Source organism: Crocodylus siamensis, chromosome 9, assembly GCF_052110815.1.
Source record: "Crocodylus siamensis isolate JL-2025a chromosome 9, ASM5211081v1, whole genome shotgun sequence".
NCBI classification, from domain to species: domain Eukaryota; kingdom Metazoa; phylum Chordata; order Crocodylia; family Crocodylidae; genus Crocodylus; species Crocodylus siamensis.
Window position 1 is genome coordinate 37,781,208 of NC_143403.1, and position 21,453 is coordinate 37,802,660.

Sequence of the window (21,453 nt, forward strand, 5' to 3'; positions counted from 1 at the left end):
TTGTTTGCATGAAATGGATCAAAAGAAATACGACGGGTTAATTTTCCCCTCCAGTAGGAATGTTTCAGTTGTTTGATTAATTTTTAGCATTTTAGAGACTGCTGTCTCAGAGAGGCACCAACTTTCATGGGCAACAACCTACTTCATCAGATACTTAAGGTTAATGAATAGGAGACCAATGGTAATGGATGGGAGACCTCAGGGAAACCCCCAAGAAAAGGTTCAGTGGGTTGTCAGGGCATGCTCTTTCCTTAAGGTCAATGCTAATCTAGTGCCCCAATATGATGCTAGATGGCATCTTGCAAGTGACATCACAATCTGATCCTGACCAACAGTGATCCTTTAACTCCTGATAGCATCTAATAAAGTAGATTATTGCCTGTGAAAGCTCGTACCTCACTGAAACAATTAGTCTCTAAGGTGCCTGCCTGACTTTAGACCACAGGTCAGTAGCCCCTGGCAAATGTGCTAGAGTGTGGCAGGTGAAGGCATTTTACTTGGCAAACACACCTTGGAGTGGATGGCTGGGAAGCGGCTGTGCAGCAACCCCACTGCCCACCCAGAGGTATGCATGCAACCACCACCAGCAACAAGTTGAGCCAGGGCTCCAGAGATCTCAGTGCAGCCGCTTGCAGCCTCCCAGCCGCCCGCCACAGCCAACCTAACTCTGGGCAGGCCCCTGCCACCCACCACAGAAACTGGGCTGCTCACAGCAGGCAATGGGAAGACTGCAAGCAGCTGCACTGAGGTCTCTGGAGCCCCGGCATGGCTCATTGCTTGCAGTGAGTGAACGCGCACCTCTGGGACGACAGCAGGGAAGGGGCTGGATCTGCACCACCACAATAAAGATTGGGCCCTGTGGCAGGGGACTGTGGGTCCTGCCACTTTAAGGGCCTGGAGCTGGCAGCTGCCAGGTGCCTGATGAGGGCAGCCATTTTGAACCAAGGGCTGCCCATATAAACAGGGCAGTTCTGCTGCTGGAGGCCAGGCAACAGTGTTGCCTGGCTAGAGAGCTGCTAGTATCATCTGGAGGTAAGGGAGGAGCTGTAGGGGTTGGTAAGGAGGCTCCTGGTCCTGGTTGTAACCTAGAACTGCACCAAGCTGGGAGTGGGTGGCCTGGTGGGGCTCTTAGTGGTGTGGGAGCCCCCAGGAAATGCCAGGCCAGTCACCACCCTGGTGAAAGGTGGGTTGGGGCACCTTAGCGCCTAGCCCCCACAACTGGGTGGGTTACCCCTTTGTTGGAGGGTTGGGAGGGTGGACCCCATGGAGAAAGAGTGAGGCCATGGACTCATGCCTGTCTGGACTTCCCCATACTAGTCATGCTGGGGCCAGGACTGGAAGGGTCAAAGGGCCGGAGACCCACCACAAGGAACATCCAGAGCTGAGGGCCTGGGGTTCCGGCTGGCCTGGAGGTGGCCAGGGCTAGTGAGCCGAAGGTCCCGGGGGGACCACACCTGAAGGGGAAGCAGTTCAGGGACTCGATGATCTATTGAGGTCCCTTCCGACCCTAGCATCTATGAATCTATGCCTGAGGAGAAGAATCCAGGCAGGGTTCAATTAGAAGGATTCTGGGGCCCAGTGTGGGGGCTGGTGATAATGATAACATCAAGATGCTATCTGTGAGGCTTGGGCTGCAGTGTAGGGGAGTTGATGCCAAGGGGCACTATCTGTGGCTCCATAAGGCAGGAAATGGGCAGCCTCCTGCTTAATTATATCATTTAACTAATTAACAACAAGGTGTGGTGGGCGAGAAGGCAGGCAGTTAGCCCAGAAACAGGTGGGTGGGCCACAGTTAAATTGGTCCTGAGAAGGCCCCCTGTTACAGGCCCCTTGCCATTCCTTCAATGTCCTCCCCTGGTACTTCAACATCTTACAAGTTAAAGTTAGGCGCTGGGGTGTTCCCAAAAACTTTGTCAACCCCTGCTTTAGACTAACTCAGCTAATCACTTCTGTCTTTCTTCCCTTTGAAAACCGAAGAAAAGCCCATATTTTTTTTATTTTGGACGACAACCATCCATTTAGCCAAAAAAAGCAATTTGTCCAAAAATGGAAAACTTTGAATATAACAAATTTCCCAAGAAAATTTGTCATGTAAAAACAAGTTTTAACAGTTTTCTTTCCTACCAGTTCTGATTGGCTCCCACTAGGCATAGTTTCATAGTTGGTAGGGTCAGAAGGGACCTGAGCAGATCATCAAGTCCAAACTCCTGCCATGGGCAGGAAAGAGTACAGGGGTCAAACAACCCTGGCAAGGTGATTATCTAGCCTCCTTTTGAAGACCCCCAGGGTGGGAGCAAGAACCACTTCCCTTGGAAGTTGGTTCCAGATCCTAGCCGCCCTGTCTGTGAAGTAGCACCTCCCAATCTCTAGCTTGAATCTACTCTGTCAACTTATGGCTGTTATTCCTTGTTACTCGAGGTAGTGCTCGGGGAAACAGGGACTCTCCCATTGCCTGCTGGTACCCCCTTGACAAGTTTATAGTAGGCCACCAGATCCCCCCCTCAGCCTTCTCTTTTGGAGGCTGAACAGGTTCAGGTCCCTTAGCCTCTCCCTGTAGGGCCTGCCCTGCTGCCCCCAGTCATGCAAGTGGCCGTCCTCTGGACCCTCTCAGTGCTGTCCACATCCCTCCCGAAGTGCGGCGCCCAGAACTGGACGCAGTACTCCAACTGCAGCCTGACCAATGTTCCACAGAGCGGGAGGATCACCTCCTTGGACCTGCTCGTGATGCATCTGTGGATGCATGACAAGGTGCAGTTAGCCTTCCTGGCTGTTTCCTCACACTGTCAGCCCATGTTCATTTTGGCATCAATGATGACACCAAGATCCTTTTCTGCCTCTGCACTGACGAGAAGGGAGTTCCCCAGCCTGTAGGTCTGCTGCTGGTTCTTCCTCCCTAGGTGCAGTACCTTGCACTTGTCAGAATTGAAACCCATCCTATTCTCATCTGCCCACCCCTGTAACCTGTCCAGATCTAGTTGTAGCCTGACCCTCTCTTCTAGCATACCCACTTCTCCCCACATCTTGGTGTCATCTGTGAATTTGCTTTTCACCCCCTCGTCCAAGTGACTGATGAAGATGTTGGACAGTGCAGGCCTGAGGACCGAGCCCTGGGGAACCCCACATCCCTCCAGGTTGACAATGACCCGTCCACCACCACTCTCTGGGTGCGGCCCTCCAGCCACTTTGCGACCCATCTGACTGCGTAGGCATCAACACCACAGTCACCTAATTTTTTAATTAGCACAGAGAGTTACGTAGGAAGAAGATTAGGGATGAGAGAAGAGTAGCCATGTTTGGAGGTAAAGTATTTGGAGATATTGACATGAGAAAGTAAAAGGGAGTGAGCCGGGCTGGTGATGGAGGAAGCATGTGAAAAGTGATATAAGATGAGGCAGCAGGGGGCAAAACTTGAATGCCACTTGGTGAGCACATCTACATGAGATGCTGACCATGCAGTAGCCAATAATACTGCAAAATAGCACATCACAGCACAGACAGTGCTAATAGGCTACTGTGTAGTAGTATTACTAGGCTACTGCATAATAGCATCACTTAAAAGGCATTTGCTAGTGCTACTGTGCAATAACTCCAGTTCCTGCGCATGTATTTAGTACTGGCTTATACAAGTACTAAATAAATGCACAATAGCCACTGCGCAGTAGTGTCTTGTGTAAACATGCCCAGTGATTGGGTGAAGGCAGTGGCGGGAGAAGAGGGAGAATAATAAAAATAAAGGTCAAGGAAGATGATCTTGTAGCATTATGTTAGAGGGGAAAATGGGTGTCTGGGAGGTTGGAGAAGCCATCAAGCTGGGAGTGAGCAAGACCTGAGTGAGCATGTTGGCTGTCTGTATGGAAAGGAAATGAAGTATCTTAGCTAAGTTACGGGGTAGGAGATGGATAGGCAGGGAGTTTGATAGACTGCCCCCCATCCAGTTCAGCACCAGAGCCACAGGCAAAGAAAGGAGCTGTCTGCAGTGCCAGAGAACAGGAGGAATGGAGATGGCTTGGGAGGAAAGACCAAGAATTCCCCCCTGGTTCAGAAACATACAGGAGAGGTCAAAGGGAAGGAGCAGGAATAGGGCATTAGGTCTGTGAGCTGTAGCATACCAAGACAGTTGAAGCCTCATGAGTCACATGGAGGCATGGCCAAGGGAAGGTTACCACACTCACTTGATCTATGTGTCTCAAAGCCTGTATGGAGCAGGCTCTGTTTCCTCATCATTACAAATGAGCAAACCTATATCCACATAGGAAATTGATCTTGAAATAAACCCCAGATGCCCTGACACTCCATCCTGTGCTCTATGCACTACTACTGCTGTATCTTCCTGTTGTTTCAAGAAGAGGTGCTGCTAAAGGTCAGAAAACATAGCTCTAGGCATCTAGCTATGAAGCTTTGCCTCTTCTGGTACCAGGATACACTCAGGACTGCAGTCTCAGCTGTTGCTAATGCAATGGAGCTAGGAACTAGTGAAAGGCACCATAGACAAGTTGACAGTGCTCTTGATACTATGTGCTCTCACAGTTCCAGTATGCCAGGCACTGAGCTACTTTAATGCCTTCTGGCTCACAGTCCTGCATTGTCATAGTATCATAGTGCTTAGGGTTAGAAGGGACCTAAACAGATCATCAGGTCCGACCCCCTGTCCCAGGCAGGAACAGGTGCCGGGGTCATATCACCCCAGGCAAATATCTGTCCAGCCTCCTCTTGAAGACCCCCAAGGTAGGAGAGAGTACCACTGCACTTGGGAGCCCATTCCAGAGCCTGGCAGCCCTAACTGTAAAGTAATGTCTCCTAATGTCCAGGCTGAACCTTCTCTCTAATGAATTGTGGGCATTGCTCTAATGAAATGGAACATTGCCCCTAGCAGGCTGACAGCATTCCAGGATGCACAAGGCTGCTTGGGGCCACAGGAGCAGGAGCAGTCTATGCCAGGAGCAGGCTGGCTGCAGGCCATGCCACATGCATATACACACCCTTACACACATGCCTACAGCAGGCAGCCCACATCCCATGGGCAGGAAGGTGTTGGCACACTTGTTGCCCAGCTTCTTATCCAGGGTTGTGGAGGTAACCCCACAATTTGGTCCCATGCAGTGACATGTGGAAGAAGCTGGCAGGGGCTGTGGGATTTCTGGCTGGTTCAAGTCAGTTTACACCCAAGGGTACTCAAGAAGTTGGCAAGCATCATAGCTCAGCCCCTGGCACGGATCTTTGAGAGCTCCTGGTGTTCTGGTGAAGTGGCCAAAGATTGGAAGAAGGCCAATGTGGTGCCTATCTTCAAGAAAAGGAGGAAAGTAGATCCGGCAAACTACAGGCCCATCAGCCTGACCTCCATCCTGGGGAAGGTCTTGGAAAAGATTATCAAAGAGGCCACCCTTAACAGACTAGCTGATGGCAATATCTTGAGGGATACCCAGCACGGGTTTGTTGCAGGTAGGTCTTGCTTGACCAATCTCATCTCCTTTTACAACCAGGTGACCTATCACTTGGACAAGGGGGAAGAGATTGATGTCATATATCTTGACTTTAAAAAAGCCTTCGATCTGGTATCCCATAATCACCTTCTAGCAAAACTGGCTAACTGCGGCCTCAACCACACCACTATCCTCTGGCTGTGGAACTGGTTCTGCGGTAGGACCTAGAGGGTGGTGGTTGACAGAGGTCAGTCGTCGTGGTGCACGGTGACCAGTGGGGTCCCTCAAGGTTCTGTCCTAGGGCCTATACTTCTTAACATCTTCATCATTGGTGTCAGAAGTGGGCTGGCCAAGTTCGCCAATGACACCAAACTCTGGGGTAAAGCATCTACACCTGAGGACAGGAGGGTGATCCAGGCAGATCTTGACAGACTCATGAAATGGGAGAATGAGAACGTGATGGTGTTTAATACCAAAAAATGCAAGGTTCTCCACCTTGGGAGGAAAAACCTACAGCATGCTTATAGGCTTGGCAGTGCTACACTGGCTATCACTATGGATGAAAAGGGACTTGGGGGTCATGATTGACCACAAGATGAACACAAGCCTTCAATGTGATGCTGCAGCTAGTAAAGCTAGCAAAATGCTGGCTTGCATCCATAGATGCTTCAACAGGACAGCTTTCTCCCATGTATTTGGCCTCGGTGAGGCTGCAGCTGGAGTACTGCGTCCAGTTTTGGGCTCCACAATTCAAAAAGGATGTGGAGAAGCTTGAGAGAGTGCAGAGGAGAGCCACGCGCATGATCAGAGGTCAGAAAAGCAGACCTTATGATGAGCGGCTGAGAGCCATGGGACTCTTCAGCCTGGAAAAGTGCAGGCTCAGGGGTGATCTGGTGGCCACCTATAAGTTTATCAGGGGTGCTCACCAGGATCTGGGGGAACATCTGTTCACTAGAGTGCCCCAAGGGATGACAAGATCAAATGGTCGCAAAATCTGCTGCGACTGATTCAGGCTGGACATAAGGAAGAACTTCTTTACTGTCCAAGCCCCCAGTGTTTGGAATAGACTGCCGCTGAAGCACCCACTTTGAACCCCTTCAAGATGCATTTGGATGTTTATCTTGCTGGGATTCTATGATACCTGCTGACTTCCTGCCCCTGGGGTAGGGGGCTGGACTCAGTGTTCCTTCAGGGTCCCTTACAGCCTGAACGTCTATGAAATCTATGGAGGATGTGTGGAGGCATGTGTCCCATCTTTCCATTTTGAAAGGTGGTCACCCTACTAGATAGTGGCATATTGCAGGTGAGATCACAATTTAAGTCTTGAGTAACTGTGATCCTTAAGTTCTGGGGAACTTTGTATATTTAAAGCAAGGGGGTTCATCCTTTCTTTCTAGTCCTGAATGCTTGTGGGTTCATTGTAATGGTTGCTGTGTTCTACTACAGATGTTGGTAAATTTTGCCTGCTGTCACTGCTTGGCTGTTTAGGGGCCTACTTGGAAATTGCTCTGTCTTATCTTTACAGAACAAATGTCATCTGATGGGACCACTGGACACAATGAGATCCAGTGAACTGCATTCACTAGGAATATGCAACACAAGGCCTAGCTGCTTCTCTGCTAACTTCTGAAAAAACAAACACCGTGAGCACAACTTTAAAGAGCACCAGCTCCTTAAAGTGACACTACCACAAACATCTATTTCAGAACTATCATGGACTTCATAAAGGGGAAATCAGAACACTTTAATTTGGGAGCCCATGGAAGTTCAGCAAGGGCAAAGCCAAAAGGTGGCTTCTATGCCACCATCTCTGTTCCCCTAACATTCCACAGACACGCGCTTTCTACCCTTCTGATCCCATATGGCTGGAAGACAGTTTGCCAAAAATGGGCCTGGGATTTTTGAATGAGGTAGTCACTTGAAGGAGTCTCAAAAATACAAGCTCATATTTCTCACCCAAACAGCAGCATGGAAACCAGAAGGTCTGAGCTGTTCTGGTGGAAGAATGCAAAGGGGTGAGAGTGGGCGTGCAGGCCCTGGGATTGGTGATAACCATGCAGACTAGCTCTGGCCTGTTTGTTCATTATCCCTACTGCATTCCACATGGAGAGCTGATAAGGAAGCAACCAGTTAATTAGGGCTTCCCCATTCACCTAACTACTACCCTTTTGGCTCTGCAGTTTCAAGTGGGGAAGGGATGCCTTGCATCCTTTCTCCCTGCTGCTTGTGATACTTTGCAAGAGTGCACCAAATGGAGAAGAGGTGCAAGCACTACATAGGACAGACAATAAAGCAATGGGCTAGAATTGAAGTTTATCCTAGGATAAAATGCAAGCTTATATTTTTACAAGGAAAGTCTCCATTTACTCAGCATCCAATGAAAATAAAACACAGAAAAAAACTGAGAGGTGACAGTGGCCAGTAATTTAGACATGGGAGCAATATTTAGTTGCATATGCAGAGGCATCACATCTTAAAACAAAGAGATGAGTCTCTTTGTAAAGTGGAAAGCATGCCTACAGTAAATGAGGTATAACATGTGGGGCTGGAGTGAGTCTGTCAGCCATTGACTGTAAAATAGCGTATTAGGTACGTGCCTAGGGAATATTTTGATTCTTGTCACACTTTTAATATAAAAAGAATTTCCCTGACTGCCAAGGGGAAGCCCTAGGGGTGGATTTAAATAAAATGAGTGTCATGCACTGCTCACTTTCATGCTGACTTTATTCTTTCTTTATCTGATGCTTTAATTGATCTGCAAATATGGGTGTCACAGACTGAATGTGTACATTTTTATGTCTCTGTTCCTGGAAAACAAATGAACAACAAACATCAGTTTGACATCAATCCCTGGGAAGATCTTGGAGAAAATTATCAGAGAATCCATCAATAACAGGATGACAGAGGGCACCATTCTGGGAGAAAGAGACTTAATGGTGGTGAGAGTCTACTACAGACCTCCCAACCAGGGTGAAGAGCTTGACCAGGAATTCTTGGGTCAGCTCACAGAGGTAGTGAAGGCTAAGGATGTGGTAGTCATGGGGGACCTGAACCTCCCGGACATCTGCTGGGAAGAACAGTCAGCCAGGTCTGAACGCTCCCGTAGGTTCTTGGCCGGAGTGCAGGACCTCCATCTAACCCAGGAGGTGCACAGCCCCACCGGGGGGACGCCTTGTTGGACCTAGTGCTGGCCACGGGTGATGACCTGGTGAGGGGGCTGCGGGTGCTCGACCACCTGGGCGACAGCGATCATCGCCTGCTGGAATTCACCATCCAGCGCAAGGTGGCAAAGGCATGCAGTAAGGCAGCAGCCCTAGATTTTAGAAGGGCAAACTTCAACGAGCTAAGGAGGATAGTTGGAGAAGCGCTGAGGTCCCGGAGGGGAGGGGAGCCAGGTGTCCAAGGACAGTGGTCGCTCCTTAAGGACACGATCCTCCAAGCCCAAAGGAAGATAATCCCAACGAGGATCAAAGGAAGAGGAGAGCACACAAGCCTCCGTGGCTCACCAAAAGCATCTGGGAATGTCTCCTTGCTAAAAAGGAGGCTTCCACCCAATGGAAAGAAGGGGTCATCACCAGGAAGGACTATCCTGTAGTTGCTCGGGGATGTAGGGGGGTAGTTTGGAAGGCCAAGGCAGAGATGGAACTGGGACTAGCTTCCCAGATTAAGGACAACAAGAAGTCCTTTTTTAAATACAAAAAAGAAGGTCCCAGGTAATGTGGGGCCCTTGCAGGACACGTTGGAAAACTTGGTCATCACACCAGACGGCAAAGCTAACATGTTTAACGATTTCTTTGCCTCCATCTTCCTAAGTAGGGACTGGAACAGCCACCTCCCTGCTGGGCCCCCTACAGGCCCCAGGGGAGGCACACCTGGGCCACGGGTTAGCGAGGATTTAGTTATGGAGCTTCTGGAGGGGTTGGATGTATTCAAGTCAGCCGGCCCGGATGATCTCCACCCTAGAGTTCTAAAGGAACTGGCCGAGGTCATTGCAAGTCCCCTGGCACGGCTTTATGAGCACTCGTGGTGCTCTGGTGAGGTACCGGAGGACTGGAAGAGGGCCAACGTGGTCCCCATCTTCAAAAAAGGCAGGAAGGAGGACCCGGGAAACTATAGGCTGGTTAGTCTTACCTTGATCCTAGGCAAGCTGTTCGAGGAAATATGCTGGCTCACATCCAGGAGGGGCCAGCAGGAGACTGCATGCTTAGGGGCAACCAACACGGGTTCATCAGTGGCAGGTCCTGTCAGACCAACCTGGTGGCCTTTTATGATCAGATCACCAGATCATTAGATGCAGGGGTAGCAGTGGATATAGTCTTCCTGGACCTCCGGAAGGCATTTGACACTGTCTCTCACCCTGTTCTCATTAAGAAACTGGGGGGCTGTGGTGTAGACACCCACACAGTCAAATGGGTCACCAACTGCCTGGAGGGCCGCACCCAGAGGGTGGTAGTGGATGGGTCCTTCTCAACCTGGGAGGACGTGGGCAGTGGGATTCTGCAGGGCTCGATCCTCGGGCCCGCACTGTTCAACATCTTCATCAGTGATTTGGATGAGGGGGTAAAAATCACCCTGTTCAAATTTGCTGATGACACTAAGATGTGGGGGGACGTGAGCACACTGGAAGAATGCAACAGGCTACAATCAGACCTAGACAGGGTACGAGGGTGGGCGGATGAGAATAGGATGGGTTTCAACACAGACAAGTGCAAGGTGATGCACCTTGGGAGGAACACCCGGCACCATACCTACAGGTCAGGGAACTCCCCTCTTGTCAGCACGGAGGCGGAAAAGGATCTGGGGGTCATCATTGACTCCAAGATGAACATGGGCCGGCAGTGTGGGGAGGCAGTTAGGAAGGCCAACCGCACCTTGGCATGCATCCACAGATGCATCTCGAGCAGCCCCAAGGAGGCGATTCTCCCGCTCTATGCGGCACTGGTCAGGCCGCAGTTGGAGTACTGCATCAAGTTCTGGGCACTGCACTTCAAGAGGGTTGTCGACAGCATGGAGAGGGTCCAGACGAGGGCCACTCATATGATCAGGGGACAACAGGGCAGGCCCTTTGAGGAGAGGCTACAGGACCTGAACCTGTTCAGCCTCCAAAAGAGAAGGCTGAGGGGGGATCTAGTGGCCTGTTATAAACTAGTCAGGGGGGATCAGCAGGCATTGGGGGAGTCACTGTTCCCCCGAGCACCGCCAGGAGTGACCAGGAATAACGGTCACAAGCTGGCAGAGGGCAGGTTTAGGTTAGATATCAGAAGGCGCTACTTCACAGTCAGGGCGGCTAGGGTCTGGAACCAGCTTCCAAGAGAAGTGGTGCAGGCTCCTACCCTGGGGGTGTTTAAGAGGAGGTTAGATGCTCATCTTGCTGGGGTTGTTTGACCCCAATACTCTTTCCTGCCAAGGCAAGGGGTCGGACTAGATGATCTGCTCAGGTCCTTTCCGGCCCTAGAAACTATGGCTTCATCATGGGTAAGTGATGCCTGAATAACCTCATCTCCTTCTATGACCAGGTGACGTGTCACCTAGACAGGGGGTTTCATGTAATTTACTTGGATTTCAAAAAAGCATTTGACTTGGTCTCCCAGTGTCCCCATTGCAAAATTGGGGAACTGAGGCCTTGACAACCTTGTGGTACAATGCCTGGGGAATTGGCTCCATGGTCAGACCCAGAGAGTGATAGTTGATGGAACCAAGTCAACATGGCACATGGTGACCAGTGGCATCCCTCATCATTCAGTACTCGAACCAGTACTCTTTAATATATTCATTAACGATCTGGATTCAGGTGTCAGAAGTGGACTGGCTAAGTTTGTGGATGACACCAAACTATGGGGTAGCATGGTTTGGAGGATAGGCTGAGGATTCAGGCCAACTTGGACAGGCTTGCAAGCCATGTTCCCTCTAAAGAGTAGCTGTCCGTGAGTGCACTGCCTCGGTCCAGCATGGGACACTTATCAAAGGGGGCTGGGGGCTGGAGCTGAGGAGCCAGAGGCTGGAGCTGGGGGCCGGAGGCTGGAGCTGGGGCCAGGGCCTGGAGCCAGGGGCTTGAGGGTTATGATTGACCACAAGATGAATATGAGCCACCAATGCAATGCCACAGCCGGCAAAGCAAATAACCCCCTGGCTTGCATCTATCAATGCATCTCAAACAAGACCCAAGATGTCATTCTCCTGATTTACTCGACCTTGGTGAGGCCGTAGCTGGAGTACTGCATCCAGTTCTGGGCTCCACACTTTAAAAAGGACATAGAGAAGCTTGAGAGAGTCCAAAGGAGAGCCATGCACATAAACAGAGGTCAAGAGAGCAGGCCTTTTGAGGACAGGCTGACAGGCACAGGACTCTTCAGCTTGGAAAGCCTGGCTCAGAGGGGACTTGGTGGCAGCCTATAAGTATATCAAGGACACTAGAATCTGGGAGAACAGCTGTTCACCAGGGCTCCCCTAGAGAAGACAAGGTCCTATGGCCACAAACTGCTGGAAGAAAGTTTTAGACTGGACATAAGGAAAAACTTATTTACCATACCATATTCCAGAGCCTGGAATAGACTCCCCACAGAAGCGGTGTGAGCACCTACTCTGGACACATTCAAGTTCTGTTTGGATGATTATCTTGTTGGGGTCATCTGACCCCAGCTTACTTCCTGCCCTTTGGGCAGGGGGCTGGACCCGATGATCTCATGAAGTCCCTTCCAGCTATAAAACACCAAACAGAGAAAAAATGGTGTTGATAGAAACCTGGGTATAACTAGGGCTATTGGGACCCAAAGTGCAGATCCTAATCAGTGTTGTGGCCATTAAACACTGCACAGTACTTTTCATGTAAGACTAGAAATGTTAATGTTGCTAACCTGCCAAATTATTGCTGCTAGTGGATTTTGGAGCACAGCAGCTTGGTTTCCAATTGGAGGAGAGATCAGTGATGTAGAGTTTGTGCTTTTCCATAGTGTACCTACACCATCTATACCTATCCTTAAACAGAGGTGGCCACAAACAGCAGAGAGAGAATCTTTCTTTCAGAAACCATATCTTGCTACTAATGCCACGTTCCCAGGAGCAGCTCTGCACTAAGAACTGACAGTAGTCAGAGTGATTAAGGTAAAATGCAAATTCTCTTGCTATTTGCAACAGCCCCCTCAGAAGTAACTACATCACTGAAGTAAAGCCAGTGCTGCATTTCTTTAAATGTTCCATGCTACACTTCTGCTTAGAAAAAAGACCTGTGAGACTGTGTGTGTAACAGCTCCATCTGGTGACTCCCCCTACTAAAATAAAGTTCACCATTCCTATATTTCCCCTACAGTTTATTTGGATAAATATTCTTCCCTCCATCCTAACAAATTGTGTAGTCATTTGCATAGCTGCCATGGCTCCACCCCAGAAGTAGATACATTTCATGGATGACCTTTGGGTATAGTCTGTGTATCAATTTGCACTGGGATTCTTCAGAAAGACTAAGAGCTATATAAATATAAGATAATGATTATGAAGTAATGGGATGAAATCAAGCAAAGGAAAACGTAGGCTGGCCATTATAGGAAAAATGAATGAGCAATAAGCTTCTTAGAAAGCAGAACAGTCTCCTGGGGGAAGTGATGGAAGCCCCAGTGACTGAGTAATTTAGAATTAATCTGGACTGAGCATCCGAGAAATATTGCAGAGAACAATCTGGCACTGTGCAGGATGTGTGTGCAGGGGGTGGAGGGGCCAGTGGATGAGATGATCTAATATCATAGGTCTTTTCCATCTCTATTATTCTGTGCTAATTTGGGTTGAAGGGAGAGTTTAGCCTGGAGCCTATATGAGCTCATATGGACCTGTACTGCCTATAGCTTTATTATAGCCAGGCACACCCGCATTGCTTTCCACTGTAAACTGCTTTATAGGCACAGAAGGGGAGTTAGATCACCCAGCTGTTCCAGCTCCTTCATGGGCTGTAACGTGAAATGCCAGGGGAGAGCTATAGGCATTACACAGTGTGTGACTAGCATGTTGTCTCGGTGGTATTCAGCTGCAGTGATTCAAGTGCAGAGCTGCTTCTGTGGTCTGCACTGAGTGGCTTTTACTCCAGCCTTCTGCAGTAGAAGATGGTGGCTCACATGCTAGAACAGCTCAGTCTCTGCTCCTATGGCCCTGACCTATGCCATAACCTAGCAGGCAGGACAGCAGGAGCCAGGGATGGACTTCCAGCCTTATCTCTCCACATTCTCCCCCTTGTCTGCTTTGCTCTGCCCTTGGATGTTACTTTTAATGCAAATCGGTGTGTTTTATCTCCCATTTCCTTAATAGCCTCTTGTGAGGGATGTTATCAAAAGCCCGTAATAAATTAGATCCATTGCCTCCCTTGCTTTTATTAACCTGGCTTTTATCAACTCTTTCACAGAGGCAATGGTTCCCCTCACAGAGCATGAGTGTGCTTGTCTCTGCCATTTTATAGTCACCAAAGAGGCTTTCCAATGCAGGACAGTTAGGTATGGGATGCCATGGAAGTAGCACTTAGTTTTCTGTGCACCCCTTTGACCAGTGGTGGTAGGGGCTGCTGTGAAGGTGCTCCAGTTTGTATTCCAGTCCCTTCAATCGTGGAAAGGCTGTCCTAGCAGGCGCTAACTGGGGAGCCAAAGGCATAAGCTGCTAAAATTCCTGTGATAGGCCTGTGAAAAACAGGCCATGGCTCCACCGGACTCAAGAGCAGCATCCACCAGCGTGCTGAACTGCTCCAAGCAGGCTCCCCCCAGGTGATCGGATGATCTCCACCCTAGAGTTCTAAAGGAACTGGCCGAGGTCATTGCAAGTCCCCTGGCACAACTTTACGAGCGTTCGTGGTGCTCTGGTGAGGTACCGGAGGACTGGAAGAGGGCCAACATGGTCCCCATCTTCAAAAAAGGCAGGAAGGAAGACCCGGGAAACTATAGGCCAGTTAGTCTCACCTCGATCCTAGGCAAGCTGTTCGAGAAGATTATGCTGGCACACATCCAGGAGGGGCCAGCAGGAGACTGCATGCTTAGGGGCAACTAACACGGGTTCATCAGTGGCAGGTCCTGTCAGACCAACCTGGTGGCCTTTTATGATCAGATCACCAGATCATTAGATGCAGGGGTAGCAGTGGATATAGTCTTCCTGGACTTCCGGAAGGCTTTTGACACTGTCTCTCACCCCATTCTCATTAAGAAACTGGGGGGCTGTGGTGTAGACACCCACACAGTCAAATGGGTCACCAACTGCCTGGAGGGCCGCACCCAGAGGGTGGTAGTGGATGGGTCCTTCTCAACCTGGGAGGACATGGGCAGTGGGGTTCCGCAGGGCTCGGTCCTCGGGCCCGCGCTGTTCAACATCTTCATCAGTGATTTGGATGAGAGGGTAAAAAGCACCCTGTTCAAATTTGCTGATGACACTAAGATGTGGGGGGACGTGGGAACATTGGAAGGATGCAACAGGCTACAATCAGACCTAGACAGGTTACAAGGGTGGGCGGATGAGAATAGGATGGGTTTCAACACAGACAAGTGCAAGGTGATGCACCTCAGGAGGAACAACCGGCACCATACCTACAGGTTGGGGAACTCCCCTCTTGTCAGCATGGAGGCGGAAAGGGATCTGGGAGTGATCAATGACTCCAAGATGAACATGGGCCGGCAGTGTGGAGAGGCAGTAAGGAAGGCCAACCGCACCTTGGCATGCATCCACAGATGCATCTCAAGCAGCCCCAAGGAGGTGATCCTCCCCCTCTATGCGGCATTGGTCAGGCCGCAGCTGGAGTACTGCGTCCAGTTCTGGGCGCCGCACTTCAAGAGGGATGTCGACGGCATCGAGAGGGTCCAGAGGAGGGCCACTCATATGATCAGGGGACAACAGGGTAGGCCCTATGAGGACAGGCTGTGGGACCTGAACCTGTTCAGCCTCCAAAAGAGAAGGCTGAGGGGGGATCTAGTGGCCTGTTATAAACTAGTCAGGGGGGATCAGCAGGCATTGGGGAAGTCACTGTTTCCCCGAGCACCACCAGGAGTGACCAGGAATAACGGTCACAAGCTGGCAGAGGGCAGGTTTAGGTTAGATATCAGAAGGCGCTACTTCACAGTCAGGGCGGCTAGGGTCTGGAACCAGCTTCCAAGAGAAGTGGTGCAGGCTCCTACCCTGGGGGTGTTTAAGAGGAGGTTAGATGAACATCTAGCTGGGGTCATTTGACCCCAGTACTCTTTCCTGCCATGGCAGGGGGTCGGACTAGATGATCTGCTCAGGTCCCTTCCGACCCTACAAACTATGAAACTATGAAAACAATAGGGCTGTTTCAACATAGTGCTTCAGGTAAGCCAATTTGCTCAGCTGAGGCAGCTGGTTAGCCCACCTGCACTGCCATGTGGGTATGGCTATACTGCTTCCAGCGAGCAGCTTGACTGGAGCAGGGTATGCTGCCACGTAGCTGCAGCCTGACACCTGTTGTGGGTCAGGCCTGTAACACACACCAACCAGTGGGTTACATTTCCTATCTCTCTTTTCTCATGGGCACTTTATATTTGTTCTTAATGTTTTCCCTCTTCAGCCCCAGTGAAAAATACTGAGAAGTTATTTACAGAAAGTCATGATACACAGCAGCTGTGAAACCCAGTGAAAATGGAGCTGCCAGGTGTGGATCTGTAGTGCTGTGCTGTGCTATGCTGTGACCAGGTCTGAGTTGCCAACACCCACAAATGTGTTGGGAATCCCAGTGTATTTAGTGTGTTCTTCATAAAGCCTCAGCTTCAATGCACCAAATGCCCTGATGGAAAATACATACGAGAGACCAAAAAACTGCGCACCAGACTGAATGCACATCAGAAATCTACCAGATAAGAATACCCGATTACCTGCATGTGCACACTTCTCATAAGAAAACCATTCTCTCTCCAATCTCTTAGTTCTAATCCTCAAAGGGAATTTAAAAAACACCTTTCACAGACAAGCCTACACACTTCACTTCATCAACCTGCTGCATACAAAAAATCGTGGACTAAATATAGACATCGGGTTTATGACACACTAGCAAACTACCCATCAAAAATGACAGGGGAGGGGGACAGAGGGCTGCGTCTGGCTGCCTCGGGCTAGGGCTGGGGATGCAGCCACTCCCCGCATCTCCCCGGCCACTTCGGGCCGGGGCTGGGGCCACAGCTGTTCCCCCCCAGCCCTCCCTCCCCCCGTCGCTTTGGGCTGAGAGTGGTGCCATGGCCGCTCCCCACCTCCCCCCCACTGCTTTGGGTTGGGGCCTGTGACTGAGGTGGTGGTTGTGGCAGTAGTGACAGCCGATGCTGTGGTGGGATACAGCCACTAGTAACCCCTCCTCCCCTTCCTGCTCTCCTCCTTCCCCTCTTCCCTGCCGGCTGTTGGGGGAGGGGGGAGCACTCTGGCCATTGGCTCCAAGGAGGTGTGGGGAGAGGGGGAGCAAGGCCAGCACCGCTGGTGTCACCCCCCACCCGCTCTGTCTCCTGCGTCATGGCGGTGCTTCGGTCACCATCATCCCCCTCTGCCTCCAAGAAGCAGGGCCCCCCTGCTCCAGCCCCTCAGTCCCTGCTGTCATGTGGCACTCTGCCATGTGTCTCTATCTGTCCAGAGCACTATGATAGGCTGCCGAGGCAACCAGTCAGAATGTAAATAAAGCATTAGGGACAGACAAAGGCTTTTATAATGTTAGAATTATAGGCTTCCTGACATCTAATTCCCCAGGTACCTCGCCACTATTTACCACCTACATTCATTCTACTTTCTCCCTGCCACCTCCCCCAACCTGTCACCCAACTGCCTCTCAGTTTAATCTTCACTGACTGGCTTTCCTGCATGCATACCAGCCTCTGGCTTCTTTACTATTCATTCCATCCAGGAAGACACCAAATGCAGATGCTTCCTCAGCCTGACGAAGGGCATTTATACCTGAAAGCTTGCAAAGAAGAATTTTTCCAACTCTATGAGTTGGTTGTTTGGATAAATGTGATATCTTTTATTAGACTGTGTCAGCTCCTGGAGGCACATGACTAGGTGAGAAGGGCCTTTTTTACAGAGCTTGAAAATGTGGTTTGAATGACTCCTAAAGACTCAAAACCTGAAAGGAAATAATATAAAAATCTCCAGGTGTTTTTTAAATCCATCTTATAGTTCTGGGGAGCTTCATGATTTTTGAACACCTAGCAATATCCCAATTTTTTTTCCTGTCATTCAGATAACCCTCAGAGGAATGTGGATGTGGCTAGGAAACATGGTTTCAGTCTCCTTCTCCCCTGCTTCTAATCAGTGTTCTTGGAATGTTTCCATTTCCAATGAAAAAAAATGTGCATTTCTGGTCTCAAATAATTCCTCACTGGGATCAAGGAAAAACTGCAGCAAGTCTCCATGAAAGAGAACACAGTGTGTGTGTTTCTGTAATATGTTGTAGCAGCTCAAAGAACAAAATGGCTTTGAAGTCAGTACGGTGGCAGGGAGCGCTTGGAAATTCAGAGACTGTGCACAAAAAATCCATTGGAGTTTCATGGCTAGATGCCACATAATTTCTTGAGATCATCCACACCACCTGTTGTACCTGTAATTGGGGTTGAGTAGATGAGTTACTTAAAGTAGATACACAGATCTCTAAGGCAAGCTTTGTTTTATTTAAGAGAGAAAGAATAACTTAAGAGTATACTCACAAAAACCAATATAGCATGTTCAAGCCTTGTTACCTCTTATGTGCAATTGTTAAATACACCCTTACAGATGATGCCTGGAGCAGATCAGCTAAGCCGTTGGTTCTGCAGCACCTGCTAAGCTGCTTAAGTCATCTGTTCCCCCAGCAGTATGCTTCTATGGGAACCTGAAGATCTGCACCTTTTGCTCAAATTTCATCCCAAATTTATTCTCATTCAAGCAGAATTTAGAACCAAATTTGGATTAACCTTTACTATGATTGGCTAAGTGGCTACCCACCTGTGGTTAGCAGACCTTTGGATGCACTGTTCAGCCAGGTTCATATTGTAGCTGCTGTATCCTGTTGTGGTTAAAATTTTGTCAAGCTGCCTTGAGCAGCTTCTTTGTTCAGTGAGCCACCCTGAGCTGCTGCCTCATTGGGTGAGCTGCTCACCTTTTGACACGGTTTTGTGGTTTTCAGCACACTGCAGCACAGGTGTTTTATTATCTTGACAATGTCATGAAACCACATGTTTCCCTGTTGCGGCAGCTCAGTAGCAACCGTGCAGTCAGAACACTTAGGTTTCTCTTTTGTCAACTTCATGTCTGTTTTCTGTGCTGACAGCATAACCGAATATGTGGGTACCACACCACATTCATGAAGACAAGTGCACTAGGTGCAGCTGAGTAACAATGGGTATTTTTAAGTACTTTGTTGGTTTCAGAGCAATTCAATCCATCTTCTCTAATCACTGCTGTATCTTGTTGCTTATGTACACTGTGTCACCCTCTTTTCTAATAAGTGTAACCTCGGCAATACTCCAAGATGTACCCCCTCTCCAACTGAAGGGATCAGAGCAGGCGCACAAGCGCTGTGGGAGGTGTAGGGATCCTCCTTCCCCTATAGAGCAGAGCCAGATCACCAATTGGGACTTAACCATATACCTTTTAATGAGCAAACAGTAGTGGGAACATAACCAGCATAAACCAGGGGGTATAGGGGACACTACAACACCCGAAGGGGGCAGGATACAGCAAAGGTTAGAGACTTACAATCGTAGACATATTCATCCAGTTGACAAAAGGCAGGGTTAACAAAATATAAAACTCAAACAGCAGAACAAACAATACTGGTTGGCAAAATATAAAATGCATAAAATACAAAATGTCAAATAACAAGAAATATAGGGCCTAGGTACCTGGAGGTGGGAAAGAGGGAAAACACAGTGACCCCATTCCACTGCAACAAGAATTTCTCCCTGTTACATCACTCACCCCTACTTGGCCCAGCTGGAACTTGAACTCAGATTGCCCACATGGTAGGCAAAAGTCCTAACCACACAGCCACCACTTTGGGGCTATACTCAGCTACTAGGGGTTTTGACCTTCCAGGAGTCCCTGCTTTACATTAACCTTCCAGCCCTCTTGCTGAAGGAGCTGGAAGCAGAGCTGGGAACTTCTCAGGTCACTGCTCAGCTGCTTGCTGGAGCAGGGGAACCTCTCCTTCTGGCTGCAGCCTCTCGTAAGGGATCCTGGAGCCCAGCGGGGGCCTCTCCTGCCGGCTGCATGCCACGCTGCTGAGGGTCCAACTGCTGCCTGCATGTCCCGCTCCTTCAGGTTCTTCTGGGGCAACTGCTCCTGGGCCAGCTCTTGTTTGCATTTTCAAACTCCTTCCTTGTGGTCCCTTGCTAGTCTACCCTGAGTCAGCTGTGCTGCCCTTTTTATCCCCCTCCAGGTGACCCAAAGAGCCAATCAGGGGACATGGAGGGTGAGTCTCTGGGCTCTGATTGGTGAGGAAAGGGAATCCCAAGCCCTCCAATCATCTTTTACCCCTTCAAAACCACTGGGCCAGATATTACCAGATAGCCCGTCACATCACCTAATAGCCTGCAGCAGGAAGAACAACAAGCAGGTGCCCATTTAGGTGGTAAAGCAGTAAGAGGAGACAGTACCCGCTGACATTAAGGATCAGTTATGTGTGCTGCCTACTGAACTGAGCTGTTTAGCTCTTTAGTTCCTTTCAATCCTGAGGTGATGGAACAGAACAAACTGGAATTGTGATGTCTCAGGCTTTCTAAACCTCCCTGGACATTGCCACCTTGGAGTCGTTTGGGAGGACCTGCCTGGGTTCAGTATTTCTCCACCATCTACAGGGGCTTTGGTGTGTAAAGTAGGGATTGAGGATGGTGTGTAGGAAACCCAGTGGTGACCCCTCTCGCCTTTCTAAATTCCTCCAATTCATGCAGTTTCTGCGAACAGCATAATTTGCAATAAATCTGGTTGGGAATTTTCCAGTGAAAGAGGATTCCACTGAAGCTTTGTGGGAATGTGTCCGTTTTGGTGCACAGGCAGGTTTCAGAACATGATTTCCATCAGAAATGTGCCAGGTTTCAAGCCAGCTGACCAGCCTGGCTCCATACCAGCCTACCTGGCAGACTGCCTCAGAGTTGAAACCTGAGGGTTTCCAATGTCCCTGGGAACAACCTGCCTCAATCAGGTCCCACAGTTTCCAGGCTGCCTGCTACCAATCCAGGAACTTGGCAGTTGTGAAAACTTTGTGAGGACCAACTCCCAAGATCCAGCCACAGTCCTAAGGCCTCCTAGGCAGGGCTAAGAGCTAGGAAGTTGTCAAAGCCACCACAAATTTAGGACCCTTAAAGCTTTGGGGGTTTGGGCGGAATTTGGCTTTACAGTCTTTTCAAACAAAACATATCAAAATATATTTTATATTTTCCCTTCCACCACAAATTTCAAAATGTCTCTATTTCATTCCAAAATTAGTGAACATTTCCCTAGAATTTGGACCTTCCCAGAGAAGGGATATTCTGACTTCCCATGAGCAGTAATTTCAGCCATGGTTAAGTGCCTTCAGCAAAGCCTTGGATCTCTCAGTGGTACAGATCCATGCTCAGGAGGAGAGTTGTGATTGAAGTTCAAGTCCAGGGCTAGGAGCTGGGAGACTGTTGGGATTGTTGGGGGAGTCCTGGCACAGGCTGGGGAGACTACTGTGGTCAGAGAAATGGGAACACCGCTTCCCGGGGCTATCAAAGGCCCGCTCCCTTTGAAGTCCATGGCCAGGCTGCCATTGACTCAGTGAGATCTGTTCTCTGAGCAGTGCCAGAACCCACTTGGCCTCCTAAACATGGGACACTCCCCTCCCTCCCCTCCCATGTCCTGTTGGGCAAGAAGGGCTCTTTGAGCTCACACCCAGAGGGTCTTCTGCTTCCATACAAGACACAGAGTGTCTCTGGCCAGTGTGGTCTCTGTTAGAGGAAATTGAGATTGACAAGAAAAGTCTGAGCTAGTCAGTATCATGCTCTGATTGTGTCATCCCGTGTCCACCCCTTTGGCAGCCTGGCACAGCCAAATGATGCTTTGGGCCAGGCAAGTCTCTGGTCAGAGA